Source organism: Equus przewalskii, chromosome 1, assembly GCF_037783145.1.
Source record: "Equus przewalskii isolate Varuska chromosome 1, EquPr2, whole genome shotgun sequence".
In the NCBI taxonomy this organism is placed as follows: Eukaryota; Metazoa; Chordata; class Mammalia; order Perissodactyla; family Equidae; genus Equus; species Equus przewalskii.
The window spans coordinates 4,909,614-4,930,288 of NC_091831.1; the positions used below are offsets into that span (position 1 = coordinate 4,909,614).

At 42.2% G+C, this 20,675-nt stretch overlaps 1 long non-coding RNA gene across 1 annotated transcript; it reads right to left on the reverse strand.

The window, feature by feature from the left end:
- On the reverse strand, positions 1-3,296 carry LOC139077790 (uncharacterized). The gene is made up of 3 exons (XR_011531440.1): positions 3,055-3,296; positions 1,706-1,742; positions 1-213 (listed from the first exon to the last, which is right to left on the reverse strand). It is a non-coding gene; the product is annotated as an uncharacterized lncRNA (long non-coding RNA).
- Between the last annotated feature and the right edge of the window lie 17,379 nt (positions 3,297-20,675).

Consider the following 20,675-nt stretch of genomic DNA (forward strand, 5'->3'; position numbering starts at 1 on the left):
CGGCATTTAGTGAAGACCAGGTCAATCTCCAAATCCTTAGGCAGCCTGACCCCGGTGCCTGCTATCACTAGACATTTCCATGGAATTACACGTACCGCTTTTATTCTTTATTGCAAAATAGTGAAAACAGAGATGTAAGGCATAATCGTAGGAAAACATGGATTGCATTGATGACCGGAAATAGCCTTCAGATTCTCTGGAAATGCTGTATCTCTAAATGAAAAAGTAAAAGACTTCTGTGACCTTCTCTGCTGTCGCAAAGTTACACAACACACTCAAAATATCATAGAATTTTAACGGAGAATAGGAAACAGTGGTTGCAGAACTTTCCATAATTGGGGGCACCTCGACCCCGTGTGTGCTCAAACCCTCGCCGTGGGCGTCTCTTCTCTAAGAGGCCTCTGAGCCGGCCCTCTCCCTGGGACCCGCTGGCCGCTGCCACCTTCCCTTTGCTCTTGTTGTCACTAACTTTGCTTAATGACCTTGTTCTCTGGGACTTTCCATTTCTGCAGCAGAGAAACAGGCCCAGCTCTCTGAGGCTGGGGTTGGGGGAATTTGCTCTCTGGCCGAGACCCCAGGGTGCAGGGGCAGAGTCACGCGTGCTGTGATGGGACCGAATGTTCAGTACATTTTTTTTCTAAATGGATGTTCAATATTTTAAGTGGCACATCAGTCACTCTGGGGTACTCTTATCCAGTTCACTCCATCAGCTTCAATAAATGCCAAATTAAAAAGAAAGAAAAAAAAAGAAGAAAGAAATAGCATGCGCTTCTGTGTCTGAGTGTGTGTGTGTGTGTGTGTGCTGCACGCGTGTGTGTGGCAGAGAATTCAAGTTCTGAATGAAAAACAAAGGGAATTAACAAGGCAGAGGAATAGAAAGGCTGTACCAAGAAGAAGCGTCGCTTTCCTGAACTCTAACCTTAACCTCTCCTTTCAGCCACTGGATGCCCGCCAAGCCGGCTTCTCCTTCGCTTCCTCTGGCGGTGCCCTCTCCCTTTCTCGGCTTTGCTTTCCCGTTTTCTGTGCCTTTGTGGTGGGCAGAATAATGCTGCCCACAATGGTGTCCACCTCCTATCCCCAAACCTGTTACCTGACATGGGAAAAGGAAAGGGACTTTGCAGGAATGACAAAGTGACAGATATTGAGATAGGTGTTATTCTGGATCACCCAGGTGGGCCCAATTCATCATAAGAGTTCTTGTAAGTGAAAGAAGGAGACAGGAAGGTCAGAGTCAGGGAAAGAGATGTGACAACTGAAGTAGAGATTGCAGTGATGTGGGGCCACCAGCCAAGGAATGCAGGCAGCTTCAAGAAGCTGGAAAAGGCAGGGAGAAGGATTCTCCCCTAGGGCCTCCGGAAGGAATGTGACCCTGCTGACACCTTGATTTTAGCTCCGTGTGATTGATCAAAGTTCTGACCTTTAGATCTACAGGGTAGTGACTTTGTGCTGTTTTAACCCACTGCATCTGTGGAAATTCTTACAGCAGCCACAGCATACTCCTAGGGCCTCGTTGTGCTCTGCTCTTCAGAAACCTGCTCTCAACCACTAACCATGGGCCCTTACCAGAGCTACTGCAGGCCATCAGGCAATGGAACCCGCATGTGGCTGAGCCCGGAGCTGCGAGGGGCAGCGAGCAGGTGAGGGTGTCATCCCTGTGTTGAGGTGGGCTTCCCAGGCCCGTGAGACCATTCTGGGTACAGCTTACCTTACATGGTCAGCCTGGTGTCTACCCTGTCTTTAGCCTGTAGAAGGTATAAAGGAAAGTTTTAGAACCACTGCCACCCTCAGGGAACTTCCCATCTTGGCCGGAGAAAGAAGACAGGCATGTGGATAAGAGACTGGTGCAGGAAGAGCCACAATGTAAGAAGCCAGGACCCAACTGTGAAAACGGAAGTGCACAGACCCCAATGTGGCTCACAGTTGGCCTTGGGAGACGGGGAAGGGCTGGGAGCTCTGCTCCTGTAGGCCAGGGAGCAGCCCGCCCCTCGCCCCTCATGGATTCCTGTGTAAGGAAGACGAGGCTCCTGCCTGGCCACAGCAAGCACCCCCTGCCCACACTCTCTCCTTTGCAGGGGCTGGGAAATGGCACAGCCTGCAGGATGCAGGCAGGTCTCAGCCCAAGAAAAGTCCAAATGGGCAAGTCCTGGGGCTGGGCTGCCTGGGTTCCATCTGCAATTCGGATCCTTCAGACTTTTCCAAAAGGAATCTCTAGGCCAGATGGACTTCCCCCCAAGCCCGGCTAACAGGCTCTTGAAGAGCAATCTGTCCACCTTTCCAGAGAAAGACCCACTCCTGCCAGGCCTACAGAAAGGAGTGGCCAATTAATGGATTTCACCACGTGTGGGTCCCATTGGGGTTAAATCACGTGAATGGAGTGCCTGTTGGTTGGGATCTGCTCACAGGAAGGATCAGCCAGGTCAACTCTGTCTACCTGGTAGCATTTTCCAACCGAGGGCAGAAAGCAGAGCCAAGAGAGAAGCGAGAACAGACCTCCGGTTACTTCTGGTTTCCAACGCACATACTCATTCCCGCTGCTCAGAGCAATTCCTCTGAAGCACAATTTAATGATCCATTATTTCTATAGTCTATTGTGTTTCCTCTCTTTTTGCCCCCCCAAGCCTCTTAATGTCCTTTCTTGATGTCCCCACAGTAACACCCGTTCTCATCACTGCTTTCATAGCAGATGCAAATGTAGTTGCCAGGAATCTAGCTGTTCTTTCTGCAGCTGAGTGTTAGCCTCCTACTTTGGGACTCGTTGGAGGCTGAGGACAAGCTTCATACCCGGGCTCCTGGTAGTGTTGCAGCCCAGATGAGATGTCCAGGTCCACAGGACAGCATCCAATAAATCAGAAAGGATGGGAGAGGCAGAGCAAGCAGGAGGGACCATGGGGAACCTGGAGTGCAGAGAGGGTGGTGATACTGAAAATTTAATGTACCTGTTTTGCCTGAGTCTGTAGGGTTCATACTTAAATTAAAATCACCACCACAAGAAGTGTAATTCTCCTGATAAAAGTGGGTCAAGGTTCAGGGAAGGACAGCCACAGCCCAAATTACCTGGGGAAGCAGAGCCGGAAGTAACGACCTGCAGATTCTCTCCAGCTCTCAGAGGGCAGGAAGGCTGCACCCGCACCCAAAAATGAGAGCCTCAGAGTGGACCCAAAAGTGGCTCTTCTAAGAGAAAAGAGCTATGCCTTTTGCAGACTGGCCGTTTGTCCCAGACGTGTGTCATGGAAGCTCATCTGACAGCGTTATCAATTCCTCTCCATCAGCTTTGGCAACCCTGAGAGCGAGTTTTGCGAGAGTCAATGCGGATTATCCTGGAGCACACTCTGCACACCGGCCATTAGGAAGGAACATTTAGCACTCATCCTTTGATGTTTTCCAAATGGCCTACACAGGGGCTGTCAGCACAAAGAATTATTTTATTACATTTTCAGATGTAACCGGGAAATCTTGTTTGGAGCCATCGTTTGAATGTTAAAACAGCATAGACTGACTCTCTGTAACTGGGGAACAAATCGATCTTGGTGCACCTGGCAGGAGGAAGCGCTCTAAGCACATGCAGGGAAGGAAGGGAGAGTGGTTGGCGACACGGGGCTGACTACAGAGTGGACTAGATTGGCCCCAACCCAGGCCTAGTGCCCTCCTCCATGCTGATGTCCAGGTGAGCCGTCTCCCCTGTTAGGGCCTCTGCGCGTTTGTAAAATGATGGGTCCAGATTAGGTCTGCCTCTGCGGCTCTAGAGGCAGAATGAGAAGAACGTGTGGAGAACGGTGGACTCCTCACCCCACTGCAATGAGCAAGGGTTGGGTTTCTATAGCGACAGCCAAATATTTGGATTTAGAGACGATCATATTTAGCTCTAAGAGGGTCTGGCCAAAACCTCAACTGTGTGGGGTCATGTAAATCATGGTCCACCTTCTCAGCTCGTCTGATTATTTGAAATGCTCTGGAAAGAAGCCCCCCTCCTCCCCAGACACGGCTCTGGGTGTTTTGGTGGGAAGGCCAAGAGTGGGACCAGAGGCAGGGCTGTGACTCAATGTACATGTCAATGTACACGTGTGCTTGTGTGTATACATATGCGCATCGTGCACCTGTATACATGTGCACGTGTTTCTGTATGCTTTTATTTATGCGCATGTGTGTATTCACATGTGTACAGGTGTTCACGTGGGCACACAGGTGCCACGTTGGGGAATCAGCACTCTACTCCCAGGCCCCCTCTTTGCCCTCAGGCTCCCCTGGAGATTCCAGCTATTTTCGTATGGTCCAAACACTTTCTCGTGTTCTGTCCACTCACTCTTTCCTGCCTACCCAGTGACCTCCCAAGCCACTGTGCTATTAGAAACTGGCCACTGGCAAGTTTGCTTTGAGGAAAAGCAAAAGAGAACCTGGTGGGAGGTCCCCTCTGCTCCCTAGGGCTAGCACCCATTAAGGTGTGTGTGAATCAGTCATACCATGAGCACCTGTGCTTGGAGGGCCACACACCTGAGGCTCCAACATAATAATGAGCAAGACTGGCCCCTGAGGGGTCCAGGCTGGGGGGGAGGGGGGGGCCAACGCAGAGAGTTCTGTCCATGGGCCAAGGGAAGCAGCCTTACAGTTCCCACGTGGAGCAAACTGGAAACTAGGCCATAAACCACGCAGAGGCCTGTGCTTTGTGCACGTCCACTGTAAGTGGGGGGCTGGAGACATCAGCCCTCGGGGGAACCACAGGCCGCACTGTAAGGCTGCAGAGAGCGGGTCGCGTGGGGCAGAGACTAGGGTCACGCAGGTTCTAGTTTGAACTTGACCCTGCAGGCAGGGAAGGGGCCTGCCTTGGGCAGATCTTGCAGGAGCAAGGCCAGGTGTGAAGGCCAGCTGGGTCCCCAGCAATGGGCCTGTCCAGCTATTTGACCCCATACGCCCTCAGGTGCTCAGTCAGCACAATTTGGCTCACCCCGAGGCATGGCCTGCTTCCGGGTTTGCAGGGGGTTCAGGTGAGGGCACTGCAGCCCCCTGGGTCTTACAATGCATTTGCTTATGGGGGCCTACTGGTGAGTCACTTACCTTCTCTGAGACTCAGTTTCCTTTTTGTCGGTAGAGATGAGAAACTCCAGTGGGTGAATCTATGAGAAACTCTCAGCCCGATGCCTCAGGGTGGGAAGTACCTACAAAGCCAGGCTTTATTCTGGCCCCATGAGGTCTGAGAGGCACACTCAGGACACCCTCAAAGGGGAGTAGATCCTGAGCCCACCACCAGCTCAGAATCTAGGAGGGTCAGTCAGTGGAAACAAACATCAGAAATATAATGTCTGCAAAGACGGGGGTCAGGAGAGAGCTGGCCATGCTGGGCACTCTAACTAACACATCCCTTCCTTCCGGCAGAAAGGGGGATGGGGAGGTACCCAAGTCTTGCTTGCACAGCACGTGCCCAGTGGCGGGATGGGAAGAGGGTGAGGAGGAGGAAAATGAATCTGTGAGGCTTTTACCCCATTCCTACACAGACAAGAGGAGACCCATGAGGGCCCAAGGATCCACACGCAGCACGTGGAGGAGTGACCCAGCGCATCACAGCCCCAGAGCCGGCCACCTCCCATGATTTACACCCAAAGCAGTCCGCTCCCTGCTCCTTTTCTAGAAGTGTTTTCTACTCCTAAATCTATCTCACTCTCCGTCTCCAAATCCCAATCTTAAAGATGTGACTCATCAGAAATGTGATGACCCTTCTTGGGCAACTCTGGAAAGAAGCAGGGAAACCAGCCCCGACGGCCCACGTGCTTGGGTGGCAGCCAGCACCCAAAGTCAGCACTGACCCCAAAGGCCTGCACAGCCCCTCATTCGCAGGGACCTCAGCACCCGGAGCAGGCGGGACATTGTCAATGCTGCCAGCTGGACCACATTTACCTCCCAGGATGCAGAGTCAGGTGGTGCTACCGCAGCCCATTGTTTACGGAGGGGAGAGAGAGAGGCAGGCCCCACTCATGCTCTGTGTGCTGAGGGGTCAGAGGAGCCTCCTGAAGAGGCACAGAATGGACCAGAATTGCACAGGTCATCTCAACATGAACCTCTGAGCAGGACAGGACAGAAGTGGAAGCCACGCCCGTACCCCACCAAACACAAGGAAGGATCTGGAAGACACTTAACAAACCCCGCCTCCCTGAGGACATTGTCTTAACCAACAGCTCAGCACAGAGCGGAGTTTAATTCTCACTTCCCTGAAACCCAGGAGAGCAGGAACCTTGCCAGCAAGGTCCTGAAGGGCCGAGGAGGGAATGTACACACCAGCAATTACCAGAAAAGGATGTGCGCACCGATTTCGCTAAATTTGTAATCGTCTAGAAGAATCAGAAGGGTCGCCTAACGTAAAAATCTACACTTGAGTGTAAATTTAATTCACAAAAATCGAATGGAACTATAATGGAATTATAGCGTACAGTTTTGGAGTATGCTTAAATTTTCAAGGAAAGTTTTCTTTCTGAGGAAAAATTACCCCTAAGAGTCAAAATGAGGGGCAATAAATGAAAATGTGGCCTCTTGGTTCTTTGCTCCTCAGGAGGAGGGTCCACACGGCAGAGCCGGAAATGAAAGAGGGGTCTCCCCACTCAAGAACATCTTCCACTATTGAGTGGATGTCGCAGACCGCCTTAACCCAAAGAGAATGTCTCAATGAGGTCTGAGCAAGACATCTTGATTCCAGTCTTGTCACTACGGCCCTGAAAGCTAGATATAAATTATCAAAATGCCCTTTGAACGTTGGTCCATTAGAAGCTTCAAAGAGAATTTGGAATGCCACAGAAGAAGTGGGAAATTACCTGAGACCAAGACGGCTGCAGCATAGGCTGGGTCCTTGCCCCGATACATTTTGCACACTTAATCATGAAATTGCTCACTTAGTGAGAGGCAGGGCCTGGCTCAGACAGATGAGAAGAAGGGGTGTTTTGTGAACATAAGATGGAGATGCAACCATGACCCTCCCACCAGGTCCTCTGGGTATCCAGTGCTCATCTCTAAACAGTGAGAGAGTATTTTCTCCTCCAGATCCCAAACTCTGTTTCCAGCTGTTGGCGGAAGCCTAACCCTATGTAAAGGGATTCCAGTGGAAGCCACCGGAGGTGGGCTCCCTCACCTGCAGCTCTGGCACATTTACATGAAATTGATTATTGATGGATGGGCTAGCTGCAGCGGCTGATCTCCTGGCAAAGTGCACTCCTCCACTGGGTGAGTTAATTCCTTCTGTAGGAGAGAGGCGCATACACAGAAAGCAGCGCAAAAAGCACAAGGAAATTGGCTTCTGTTCCTCCAATTTCCTGCGGGAGCTGGCGGGCGCGATTGCTTCGGCCAGCCCTCCAGGCAGCCAGTGCCTCTCTGGAAAGGTGTTTGTGACCTCAGGGCGAGTCTGGGGCTGCAGATGAGGTGAGAGGCTCTGAGGCAGGAAGCAGAGTTGGCCTGGCAGGCTCCTCTGGAGGAGAAGGAGCGGGGATCAAGAGGCCTGATTGAAAATATACAGAAATTATAGATTACTTCGCATCAGATTTTCGCCTCTGCTTTTGCCCTCCTTGCCAACGGAGATAGAGGACAACAGACTTGGCTTCTGCTGGGCAATCCGCGGCCAGATGCAATGCGCTAGACTAGAAAGCAGACAGCAGGGAGACATGCGGCTTGGCGAACGGAGAGGCGGCAAATCAGGCCTGGGAAGAGGCCAGCACCATGGCACGGGGCCCCCATTGTGTCCTGCTCCCCCCGCCCTCTCCACCACCCAAGTGATTGACCCAGAAGCCTTGACTGATGTGGCGAAAAATCCTGCACGTCCATGCAGACCTGCTCTTGCAGCTTCCTGTGGCTCCAGGTGTTCCTCGGCTTGTGGCAGCATCACTCCCTCTGTGCCTCCTTTCTCACATGGCCTTCTTCCTGTGTGTCTCTGTCTGTGCTCAAGTTTCCCTCTTCTTACGAGGACATCAATCATATTGGCTGAGAGGCCCACCCTACCCCAGTATGACCTCAACTAATTATATGTGCAACTACCTTCTCTCCAAATAAAACCACATTCTGAGGCACTAGGGCCTAGGACTTCAACGTATCTTTTTCGGAGGGGACATAATTCAACTCATAACAGCTATAAATATCTTCTGCCAAATGATGGCTTATCTTTTGCATTTGTTTATGAAATCTGTTGTCAAACAGAAATATTTAACTTTAATGTACCCGTATTTATCAATTTTCTTTCCTTGTTTTCATTGTTAGGGTTTATTGTATCTTTTTTATGAGATCCCTCCCTATCCAGATATCATAAGAGAACTTGTCAATAACCACTAAACAAAATCAGTAGCCACGAATCTTCCTCACATCACTCAAAAAGGTCACCGAGGTCTAGATAGTCTTACTTTTATAGTTCATCAGATCTTAAGAAAAGGCAAACTATTCTAGAAAACAGAAATAGAAAGAAAACTCTCCAATTCATTCATGGGTTTAGAATAACTGTGAAACCCACATTAGTAAACGATACTCAAACAGAAGAAAATTGAACTGTCTAGTTTATTAACATAGACTTGAAATCTTAAGTACGGCATTAACCAACGAATACTGTAATGTATCAGAAAACATGTCTCGGTAAAGTAAGATTGATCCCAGAAATATGAGGAGGATTTAACTTTGTCAAAGCTGTTAATGTTATTCACCTCATAAACAAATTACAGAAGAAAAACCATATATACATATATATATAATCACCTCACTAGAAGCAGAATATAAAATTCAATAAAATTCCACAGCCATTCAAGATTTAAAAATGCACACGTATAACAAATTAAGAACTGAATGCCAAATAATCAACCAAAATACTACAACAAAATTAATGCATAAGCCTGAGATGTTGCTCTGCAAGCTTGTCTTGACAGTGACGTTCTAAAGCATGCTTCCTGTGTAGTTTCTATTCAGTATCCTAAAAGAGGTTAAGCAACTTGTCCAGTTTCTTCAATAAAATGGAAAGAACAGTACTTTGCTGCTCGTGGCGCTGTGCAAGGCTGCAGATCGTGTCTGCATTACAATTGGAGGAACAGATGTTCTGTGCTCCCACTGTCGGTGTTGGTGCTCCGAACAGTGCCAGCACACAGCTGGTGCCCAGTACAAAGGCATCACCGGGGACATTGCTTCCCCTGTGGATGGTGACACTGGTGGTCTTGAGTGTTCCCTATCCACTAACTGAGTGCTTCCTCTGGGCCAGACAGGGCACCAAGCATGGGGACACTTTAATTTTTCATAATCCTACTTGCTACTACAAACAAAACAAGAGAATCAAGTCGTATTGCTCTGAAAATATCAGTGCAATAGAGTGATAAAAGACAAAAATCAGAAAGAAGGAGATAATGTTATTATTATTTGCAAATAATGGTTTTATACCTGAAAGAGCCAAGAAAAGCAACTGTTAAAACCAATAAAGCAGTAAGAAAATTTACTACAGTTGCTAGTAAAAATTGACATGTAAAATCAGTAGCTTTCCTATCTGTGAAAAATAATCAGATAGGAAATCAAATGAGAGGGGAAAATAGTACTCTTTAATATTAGCAAAAAAGTGAACAACAACAAAAGAAAACTTCAGCTTCAACTGAGAGACATAAAAGGAATTTGGAATAAATTTAAACACATATTTTGTGCTTGGTTTGAAAGATTCAATATTTTAAAGATATCAGTTATTTCCAACTTAATCAATAAATGCATTGCAATCCCCATGAAGACACCGGTGAGATTTTTGAGGCAAAGATGATGAGTTATTTTAACGTTTATTTAAAAGACCAAAACACAAGAAGAACCAGAGAAATTTTCAGAAAATGTATTGCTGCATGCTAGCCTTAGCAGATATTAATATGCATTTGAAAACTGCAAAAATGAAAGCAGTTAGATGCTGACTGAGAAAAACGCAGTGAAATTAGGAGGAGAGATTTTAAAAGGTCAAGTATAAACAAATATGCCTGGGAATTTTAAATGTAATAAAGGTGACATTTCAAATCCATAAGGAAAAGATCAAAGATCTGCCATTTGGAATTCCTACCTCTCTTTTTTCACTAAAAATCAGAGATTGAAGTGCAAAAACGAAAGTATAAAACTATTAGAAGAAAAAAATTGAGAACATTTTCACTTTTAATATTATCTTGAAGTGGGTGACGTCTTCTTAGCAAAACACAAAATCCAGAAGCCAAAAAGGACAAGTTTGACTCATTTAACCCCATATTTAGTAATATAAATTTTAAAACATTGTATCATAAACCAAATAAAGGCAGAAAACAATCTAAGGAAATGCTATTCAATTAAGAAAACTTTTTGTAAGGTGAGTAGTAAAGTTCTATACAAATTATCAGAAAAAAGGAAGAAAAGTCATTAGAACAATGAGCATAGGTTACAAGTAGAAAAGTAAGTAAGTACACGTAAAATCAATAAAAATCGATAAAATCTGAGAAGACTCTCAATTTATAATGAAAGAAAAGCAAATTGAAACATTATTTAACAAACAGTTGTTACCCATCAAGGCTGTGGGCTGAGAACTAGGCACTTTCAACCTGGCATGGGCATCTCAGATGGGATTATGAGGATGGGATTATAAAATAGGATTATTATTCTCATCAGTTCCACTCCAGGGAATTTATTCTGCAGATAATGTTCACAAAGACATATATACATAGATGTTCAACCCAGAAAAAAATTAGATAAAACCTGCATTATAGTAAATGTATACACTCTCTTCTCTATCGCCATTGACAAAGAGGGGAAGCTGTGTAAACTGAAATGCAAGATCCCTGGGTTATGACATTAGATAGAAATTCAAGTTTCAAATGATATTGTGGTTTGATCACATGCTTTTATTTCTCCATAAAGGCCAAAAAGAGTCTGTGTATGTGCGTGTGTAAAAAGTAAAATAGAATTTCTGGGAGCTTACCAAGAAACTAAAGGATGAATAGTGGATAAATGTGGAGAGTGGGACTGGAGATAGCAAGAATAGAGGAATCTTTATTTTAATTTGGAAGGGGTTAAGCTTGACTTTTCAACCAGGTCCATGTGTTCCTTTTATAATATAAGATAGTAATGAAGCAATTCTAAAACTAGAAGGCAGAATTTTAAAAGATAGATTTATTAAAGCCTTGAAAAAGAAATGATGGTGGGGATGCCATTTCTCTAATTAAAAGCATACTTTTGTTCCTAACCCGTTCGCGTTTCCTCTTCAGCTCTGATTCTTATTTTCAAATGTCTTTCTTTATCTGTCTGTACCTTGAAGTGGACATTCTGCATGCTTCCTTCCCAGCACCCTGCAATAGATTATATTCCATTTCCTGATCCTCTTGAGATAGAGAGCCCGTGCACAGAGCGGGAAGCCGAGAGGCAAGGCAGCCTCAGCCGGGACACTCCACCTCCGTGCCTATGGATGCTTATCAGTGTTTCCAGATATGCACCGGCTCTGCGAAATGTCTCATCTCACCTCACCATTTCTGCCTTCAGTTTATTAACGTTAACCCACAATTGGTGCTGGCTTACCCAAAACTCAGACAAATACGTGCAGAGAGAGAGACAGAGAGTGAGACAGAGAGACAGAGACCGAGGTCTTTACTGAATTTCCCCAGAACTCTCACTTATACAATCCAGAAAGAAGCTAGATTTATTTCAGCATGCATGTACATTTTGTTTTATAGTTTAGGATCGGTTTTATTTTGAATTCTATATTTTTATCTTTTCCCCATTGAACATGGAAGATTTTGATTCAGGCCCGGCCACAACAGAAGAGGTTGGTATCTGGAAAGAGAACATGTGTCATGGATGTTTCTGTTTGTTATAAAGTCCTTTTTAAACGAACACCCCGACGTCTATTTTCAGTCTGACTCTTTTGCAAAGTGATGCTGCGGCTGCTTCTAGGAGTAGTTAGTCCCGTTTTGTGTTCAGGGTCCTCATGTGTGGAAATGGACATAGAAATAAGCCAGGGCTCGGTGTCCAAGAGTCTCAGTCACTAATTAGGTTCAGGTAATAGCACATGGAGAGACCCCAGAGGTCACATAGAGCTCACTCTCCAGATAATAAAATGATGGATGGATTTGTGACTATTTATGAGTACCTTTATTTTTTCCCAAAGAAAACAACAGAATCTTTGCACCTCTTCTTTATTAGAAGAAAGGCAGGTGTAGACATGGGCTTAACCTGGAATATGTGCAGAAAAATTCTTTTTAATGTCATTATCGAAACTGTGGGAGTTGGGTTCTCCAGTGTTATTCTCATCCAAGAGGAATTTACAGTTGCCAAAAATTGCATTTCCCCTGCAGTGAGATATTCGAAAGCAGCTCTAAAGCTGCCTTTTTTTTTCCCTCTTCACAACTATTGCAAGGATTTTATCGTTTCCCTCATTTAGTTAAAAAAAAAAAAAGAAAATAAAAAGGAACTAGAGTAGGAAAGATCAAGCACTCTAAATTTTAGCATAAATGTCAAGGTGAAAAGAATGGCAAACCCTAAAACACTCCCTAATAAAGATTGCAAAGACTCTCATTTTATTTCAATGACAACCTATACTTCCAACCCAAGTTTCAAACCGTAAACGATTGATGCCGTCTTAAATACGGAGTCGCTTACTCACATTGCCAGAGAATAAACTGTTCACCACATTTAATTTGGCCTCTAAACCTGAACAGCCTTCCTAAAGTTTCGGTTTAAGCACAGACCGCCGTATTGCTCCTGCCAAGGACAGACACACAGTAAAAGGCATTTTTAATTGATTCTTCATTCCTTTTTTTATTATTATTTCAGAGGCTCCAGGAAGAGCAGGGAGTCAGGTGATGTGTGAGAGCGAAGAAAGAAAAGCAGCTATGAAGACAGAATTAGGCATTCATATTGCCTGTCTTTAAATTTCCAGTTGAAAAGTGATGAATTCTGTTAATATCTTTGATATTTCTCAAAATCTGAATGTTTGACATCCCATAGTGAAAACGTCCGGGTCTTAGCTGATTTGTGGGATTTCCTGAGGATCTTTGAAGTTGTGTTGACATGACAGCAATCTGAAATACAAGGACATACACTGGGAGACGTGCAGTGACCCAGACTCTGAATGGGATGTTTGAATTAATAGAATGGGTCTCGCTTAGGTTCAGAACTTAACACAGCCTATATTTGATTTTATTCTTTTATATTTTTTAATTGAAATATACATACAGGCATCTATAATGCTGTATATAGTAAAATAAACAAAGAAGTACATAAATATTAATATAGTAAAGTAAATAAAGAAGGAGGTAAATAAATATTACATCAGTAAAATTTCAAATTATAGAAAAATTCAAAATTCAAATAAATCCTTCTTCCCCTGCCTTCCCCTCCTTTCCCCAGAGGTAGTCACTTTTTATAGTTTCAATGTTTTGGGGTCTTCTGGATGTTACCATTATAACTTTAAATAATGTAATTATACTCTTGTTTTTAGATGTACCCATTTTATATAATATCTACTGACTTCATTTTATGTAAAATTATGCATTGAGCTTATGTTCATTACTTCCACCTTCTCTTTCTTTCTAACTTACACTGTCTCTTCTAGAGGAGACATTTATAACTTTAATAATATATCTAAATCATGAAAGCTTAACTTCTGATAATATCTATTGAACTCGACTGCCAAGAAAGTCAGAAAATTAGAATACAATCACTTTTTTCTGTTTTCTTTATCCCAACCTCTGGATTTTGTTAAACTATTTTGTACGCATTGTGAATATTTTCAATAATTACACTGTCCTGTAATTATAATTGCCTTTCATGATTTATCTATAATGATATTTGTCAAATTTTAGTGTGCGTTAAGAAACTTATTAAAAGAGATTGAAGTCAATTTGCTGCCAGCCATTTTGGAGTAACTGGTACCAAACTAGTCCTCCAGCTGTAAACAACCATAAGGCTGCACGAGAATACATGAGGCAACGGTTTCCAGGCATTGAGCAATTGACTGCATCAGACCAGGATCCCTGAAAGAAGGAAAACTCATGAAATGAGCCCCACATTTCCCTCATTTCCTGCCAAGGGACAATTACCAACTATGGTGCAGAGCATTGCAATCCCAATGAACTTAGGGGACAGACGTAAGAGTTCAGGCCAGCTAAAGTCGCTCAGGTCAGTAGGCCAGGGGATGGTGTCAGACAGGAGGAAGAGATGTAAAGAGCACTTTGTGCTTAAACCAAGAATCCATGTTGGAAACGCTTGCAAGTCAGCGGCTGAGGGCCAGGCTGTGCATTTGCAAAGTGAGACTACCTGAAGCTTACCACAGAGCACATGAAACAGGACTGAGTATAGCACAGAGACATGAGAGGTCAAGCAGTGAGAGAAGAAAATCAGTACTGGGGACACTTGAGTTTTGGCCCTACCAGAGTGGACAGACCTCATGAATATCTCTTTAACACTATGGGCATGCAACGGAGGCATCGCCAAGACCCCACCTTAGGAGTAAAGATGATATCCCAGAGTAAGAGCTATTCTAGATCACCCTAACAAAGTGTAAACCAAACTCAGGCATTTCTTGCAGGGGGACAATGTTTCGGTATTGAGTTCTAACAAGTTAGACCAGCTTGGGAAGCACTTTAGGCTTTCACAGTCCTCCACAAAGCATAAAACCAAGCCTACATCAGTCAACATGATCAGCCTATAATTGAAATGCCTGTTAGAACAAGAGTGAATTCTCTTCAGGGATAAATAACGGAACCCATAGTTGCTATAACAAACAATTTCCAAAGTCTGCTGTTCAATCAAAAATCACTAGATGTGCAAATAAATAGAAAAATTTGAATCCAGTCAATAGAAACTAAACTTGAGATAGCCCAGTTGTTGATTTTAGAAGACAAAGACTTTAAAACAGCTAGTATAAATATATTCAAAGAATCAAATAAAAAAATGGTCAAATAATGAAAGAAAAATATGGTCTTTATGAGTGAACAAACAGATAAGACTGCTAAGCAGATACACAAAAACTATAAAAAGAGCCAAATGGGAATTCCAGACCTGAAAAGTAAATAACTAAAATTAAAAAAATCAATGCCTGTGCCTAACAGCAGATTGGAGATAGCAGAGGAAAGAGTCAATGAGTATGTAGTCAAATCAATAGAAATTTTCTAATCTGAAAAATACAAAGAGAAAACATAGTCAAGAAAAATAAACAGACTCTTGGAGATCTATGAGACAATATCAGATGTTCCTGGAATCGTAGAAAGAGAAGAGAGTAAGATTGGGGCAGAAAAGTTGTTTGGAGAAATAATGACAGGAAATATCAGAAATTTTAAGAAAAAACTTTGATTTATAGATTCAAGAAGTTCAGTGAACCTCATGCAGTACAAATATAGAGAAAACTACAATTAGACAAATTATAGTCATACTGCTGAAAACTAAAGGCAAAGAAAAAATTTGAAAGCAACCATAGAAAAAAGATAAATTATATACAGGAGAACGAGGATAAGAAAACTGCTGATTTCTCACAAGAAACAATGGAGGCCAAAAAAAAAATGAGATAAAATGGTTTCAAAAACTGAGAAAAAATCACTCTTAACCTCTGTCTATATTCATTGAAATAAAGACGTTTTCAGACAAACAAAAGCCCACAGGACTCATTACCAGCAATCTGTCTTACGATAAATGCTAAAGGATACCATTTAGGCCAAAGGAACCATATGGAAAGTTGGATCTATAAGAAAGAAACAAGAAGACCAAAAATGGCAAATAGATAGGTAAATATTCTAAAATTATGCTTTCTTACTTCTTCAAATTTACTTAAAAGAAAACTGAACATTTAAAGCCAAAGTAAACACATTGTATGATGAGGCTTATAATTTGTGTAAGTAGAAGATATGAGAGCAATTTCACAAAATATGGGAGTAAAATAGAATTATACTACTGTGTGGTTGTTACATTTTTAAATGGTAAAGTGTGAAGTCTGAAGCAGAAAGTGGAGAGTGTCTGGAGTTTGATAGAAAGATAGAAGTGGAAAGTAAGAAATGTGAGATGTCAGATGTTAAGGATGAAATGTGACATCTAAAGAAGTACAGTAAAAAGACTCTAAATAGGCTCTGATAAGTTAAGCGTGTAAGCAACACTAAAAAATAATAAAAGAAGTATAGCTAAGAATTCAACAAAGGAAATAAAATACAACAATGAAAAATATTCTATTTACATAAAAGAAGGCAGAAAGGGAGCAAAAGAAGAACCTAAAGAAGAAAACAAAGCAAGACAGTAGACGTAAACCCAACTACACCAATAATTACACTAAAATTAAATGAACTAAATACCCATAATTAAAAGGCAGAGATTATCTATGCTGGATTAAAAAACAATGAACCAAACAGATATATTTTAAATATAAAGACCCAGATTAGTTGAAAGTGAAAGGATGGAAAAAGGTGAACAATGCTGAGAGTAAGCATAAGGAAGCTGGCATGGGTTTGTTGAAATCAAAGTAGATTTCAAGGTAAAGAGTGCTACAAGAAATAAAGACACATGTTACAAAAATGAAAAAAAAGATGCCCTGTTCTTCATCTGGAACATACAAAAGTTATAAATATGTTGCAAACTAATAGCAGAACATCAAAATTCATGAATAAGACTGACAAAATTAAAGGGAGAAATAGACAAATCACATTCATAATCAGAGATCATAGTTACTAAATTCCTATTATTTAAAGAAAATCAAAGCCATGGATTATCTTTAACTCCTTTTAAGAGGTCACTTTATTTATATTCTCTAATACCACCTTACTTATGGTTCATTTTTCTGGAGTATTTCCTCAAGAAATGTCTGCACATGGAAACATGGAACTTAGGAAGGAGGCGAGCTTAATTCAGGGACTCAGGTCACAAATTTCTTTGTAATGTACGTTTCTGGACACAAAAGATACTATCTGGTATCAGTCTTGTCACTTGAAGGAGCTATTGTTTCAGTAGGTGGGATGAGATTAAAATCTAAATTTGACTTTCAACAATGTGGTTTTTGATGTGTCATTTTTCCTTAAGCCTTGTTTGTTTTCATCTAGAAACGTCTAAAGAAGAGTGAGGTGAGACATTTCCCTAATAAATGAAGTGCCTTGAATTACTTCATGTTATAGAATGATGACATTTCTCGAAATAGCTCCAAACAGCAACCTTCATCAAATAGGCTTTCCATTGGCAACCATACCATGGCAGTTGGTGATGGGGCACATTTGTAAGGTTCTATTCTCTGAAATGTGAGTGGTCATAGTGATTAAAATATGGCCCCTGGTTTCCCACACTCACATTTAATCCCTTATCTTTCATTGTTTCTCAGGTCATTTTTAACTGAAAAACAGACCCCAAGAATGTGCACAATCTTATTTATTACTGTACCCCGCGCTATGAAAGGGCATAACGCAGGTGACCCACACATTTTCAGCCGCTTATCTTCACCATCCTCATCTCCAGATTTCTCAGTACAACATAACATTTCAATAGTAACAAACTGAAAAGTCATTTTTTCCCCTTACCAAACTCTTTCTACTCTACAGTGGCTTCTATACGAGAGAGAGAGAGAGAGAAATTTTTTTAATTCTCATCAAAATTTCCGGGATACACTTGTGGATAGAAGCACATAAAAAACTTTTAAAATGTTCCTTCAACATTTTCCACCAACACTTATAATGTATACCCTTTTTGGTTAGTTTATGTTATTATTTTACAGTATCAATTTTTTCATACTTTGTCATAAAATCCCCTTGGCTGCCTGCATTTAAAGGTGCGAAGAAAATATAATCAAGGCTGACTTTCTAAGGAAGTTAAAAGGCAAAACACTTTTTGAATCATGCTATGAAGAGACTCAGAGAGAAAGCCTCTGATTAAATCCATTTTCAGCTGAAAATTTCTAAGCATTATATTAATGACCTTGAAGATTGTCCAGCAGAAATATCTTGTGGGTATGAATTTCTTCAAAGGTTGAAATACAGGTTAGAACTCTCTGGAGGCTCCTGTGATATCAAATAAAAAGCTTAATCAATTTGTAGAAGCAAAAAGGTGGACATGCTTTAGAGCACCAGAAATTGATACTCTGAAATCTACAATTATTGGAACTGAAAGTAACTCACTTGCAGTCTGATAAGATTTCTTTCTACTGGTGTCTCTCCTGCTTGAGCAGACATGAAAGGAAAAGCAAATTTCAGTGGATGTGAAATCAACAGGATTTTGTAAATGTGTCAGAATTTCCATGCTATAAAAACGTCATCTTATCTGGCCAGAGGTTAAATCCGTTATCCTGATAAATCCATTGGCAGAGAGATTCTTTCAGTTACCACCCACATTAACCTCTGCAATGTGACCTTAAAGTTTAGGCCTAAGCAGAGTTTATCTGGTGTTGGATCCGTGGCCTGGAAGTCTGCTTACCTAAGGCTAGGCAGCAGCCACATGCCCATGCATCTGTCTGTATGACATGCAAGTACATCTAGAACCAACAGAATTAACCAGATATATTCATAAAAAAGAAGCCTCCTGGATTAAAGAAACACCTACATATGTCTATTTACTCCTCATTTTCATTATAGCATGGGAAGATACCACTACCATGCACCTGCCATGGCCAACACTTCAATGGCACTCGCTGAATTTTTCTCCTTGGGATTCAACAGCTAGGCTAATAAGAGTGCAGAAACCTGTTCCCAATGAAGAGGAGAGAGGGAAGCAGATCAATGGGCTCCTGATGATCCTGAAAGTTCAGAAAATCACTAGCGAATTGTCCACTCTGTCCTGCGATGAGAATCTATGCTTTATACCTCCCAGGTGAAGCTCCACATTGAAATACCGGATTTGAACTGATTTCAAAGTCTTTAACTCCAGCATGGAATCAGTTCTCTCTCTGGTGTTCTCAAAAGCATTGTGAGAGTGTTCCATCCAGATCACCTTGCTGATTTACTCCTGATTGAAAGTGTCGGGTGGTAGAGCCTCCAGGAGATTCCAGGGGATCCCTAAGGGGACCAGGGTTCCAGGGGTGGGCTTTGGGGAGATACGGCCTGTCCTCCCGAGAAGTCCCATTCAGTAAACCACAACTGTGCTGGGGAGACAAAAGCAGCCTCCCAGTAACATCCTGTGGTCAAGGCAGAGGTCAGGCAAGACCATTCCCCACAGAGAGGCTCATTCACACCCTACTCTGTGGAAATCAATAAAAGAAACCTTAACTAAACTGGAGTCAGGAAAGCCTGTAGGGGGAGCTCTCACGCCCTATCACACATGGTCAATTACACCAAACAGGAAGAGGCGGAGGCTTGTATCTTCCAGACAAAGTAAAATTACTTTACTAGTGAAGGGAGATTTCTCTCCCCATACAGCAACAGCTCAGCCAATGAGAGGCAGTGGCCCTGAACTGTTACTTTTCCCAAATGGACTTTCCTTTAGAAAAGTACCTCCATACTCCTCCTTTTTGTCTATAAAAGCAGCTCCCCTCCTTTCTTTTCCTATGGTTTACCATAGCATGCACATCTCAAAGTGCGATTCTTTTGCTTTCTGAATAAACTCACTTTGAGATAAAATAACAGACAAATTTGCTTTTTAAGTTGACTTCTCCAAGTTGTAAAATGCTGTCACCATAATTATGCCGCTTGAGATGACAGCATCTCTCTGGTATCAACTCAGATAAATGGCTAAACTAGCATCCACGTGAGCAGAAAGTGTAAAATTAGAAAAAAATACAAAGTAGAATTTTTTTCTAAAATTAGGGCATAGATCATTTTCAAATCATCAGCTATTGTTTGCCAAAAATAAAAACATTTAGGACCCATTTAAGTAATTTGCATCTTTAATCACCATTTACAGCTACTACCTTTTATACAATAATATATTATTTATATTCACTGATTTTCATTATTTAAAAAAATTTTAATATATTTTAAGTTGTCCCAATTACTGTTATGCTTCAAGATGGAATAACAGAAGCACCATTTAAAAATATGAATAGTTAGATTTTGAAAAGAATAGTTCAAGTGGCTCTCTTGAAAGTTGCCAATATTACAAGGAGTCTAAACAGTAATGATGAGAATGGGATTTTTATTAATTTCTTCTTGATCAACAATTTAAGAAACTAAGTTTTTGCAGGGAAGCCAGCCCTGTGGCCAAGTGGTTAAGCTCATGTACTCTGCTTTGACGGCCCAGGGATCACCTGTTTGGATCCTGGGCACAGACTTATGTATTGCTTATCAAGCCATGCTGTGGTGGTGTCCCACATAGAGGAAATAGAATGACCTACAACTAGAATATACTTAGAGAATATACATAACTAAGTACTGGGGATGAATAAAACAAAGAGGAAGATTGGCAACAGATATTAGCTCAGGGCCAATCTCCTCACCAAAAAAAGAAAGTTATTTCTAAAAAGAGGGAAAAAAAAGAAACTAATTTTTGGGACATCTCCTACGAGGGAGTGGTCTTAGTTTTAGGAGATTAAAGCTCTAAGAAAAATCTGATTGAGCCAAGATATATATGCATTACCAAGACATATATTTGTTGACTCTGTTTCATATCATGCAAAGCGTTCTAGAAATGACTCGTTCGGGTGAGGACATACTTGAGAAGAAGACATCAAGTTGTAAAGAGTATCACTTGTTTCAGTGAAGCTGCTGTTGGCTCGCCCACCGTTCCTCTGCAGAGGTAGAAATAGTCATTATGTTGACATTCTTTTGTTTCTGGTAGCTTCCTTTTCAACTCCAACC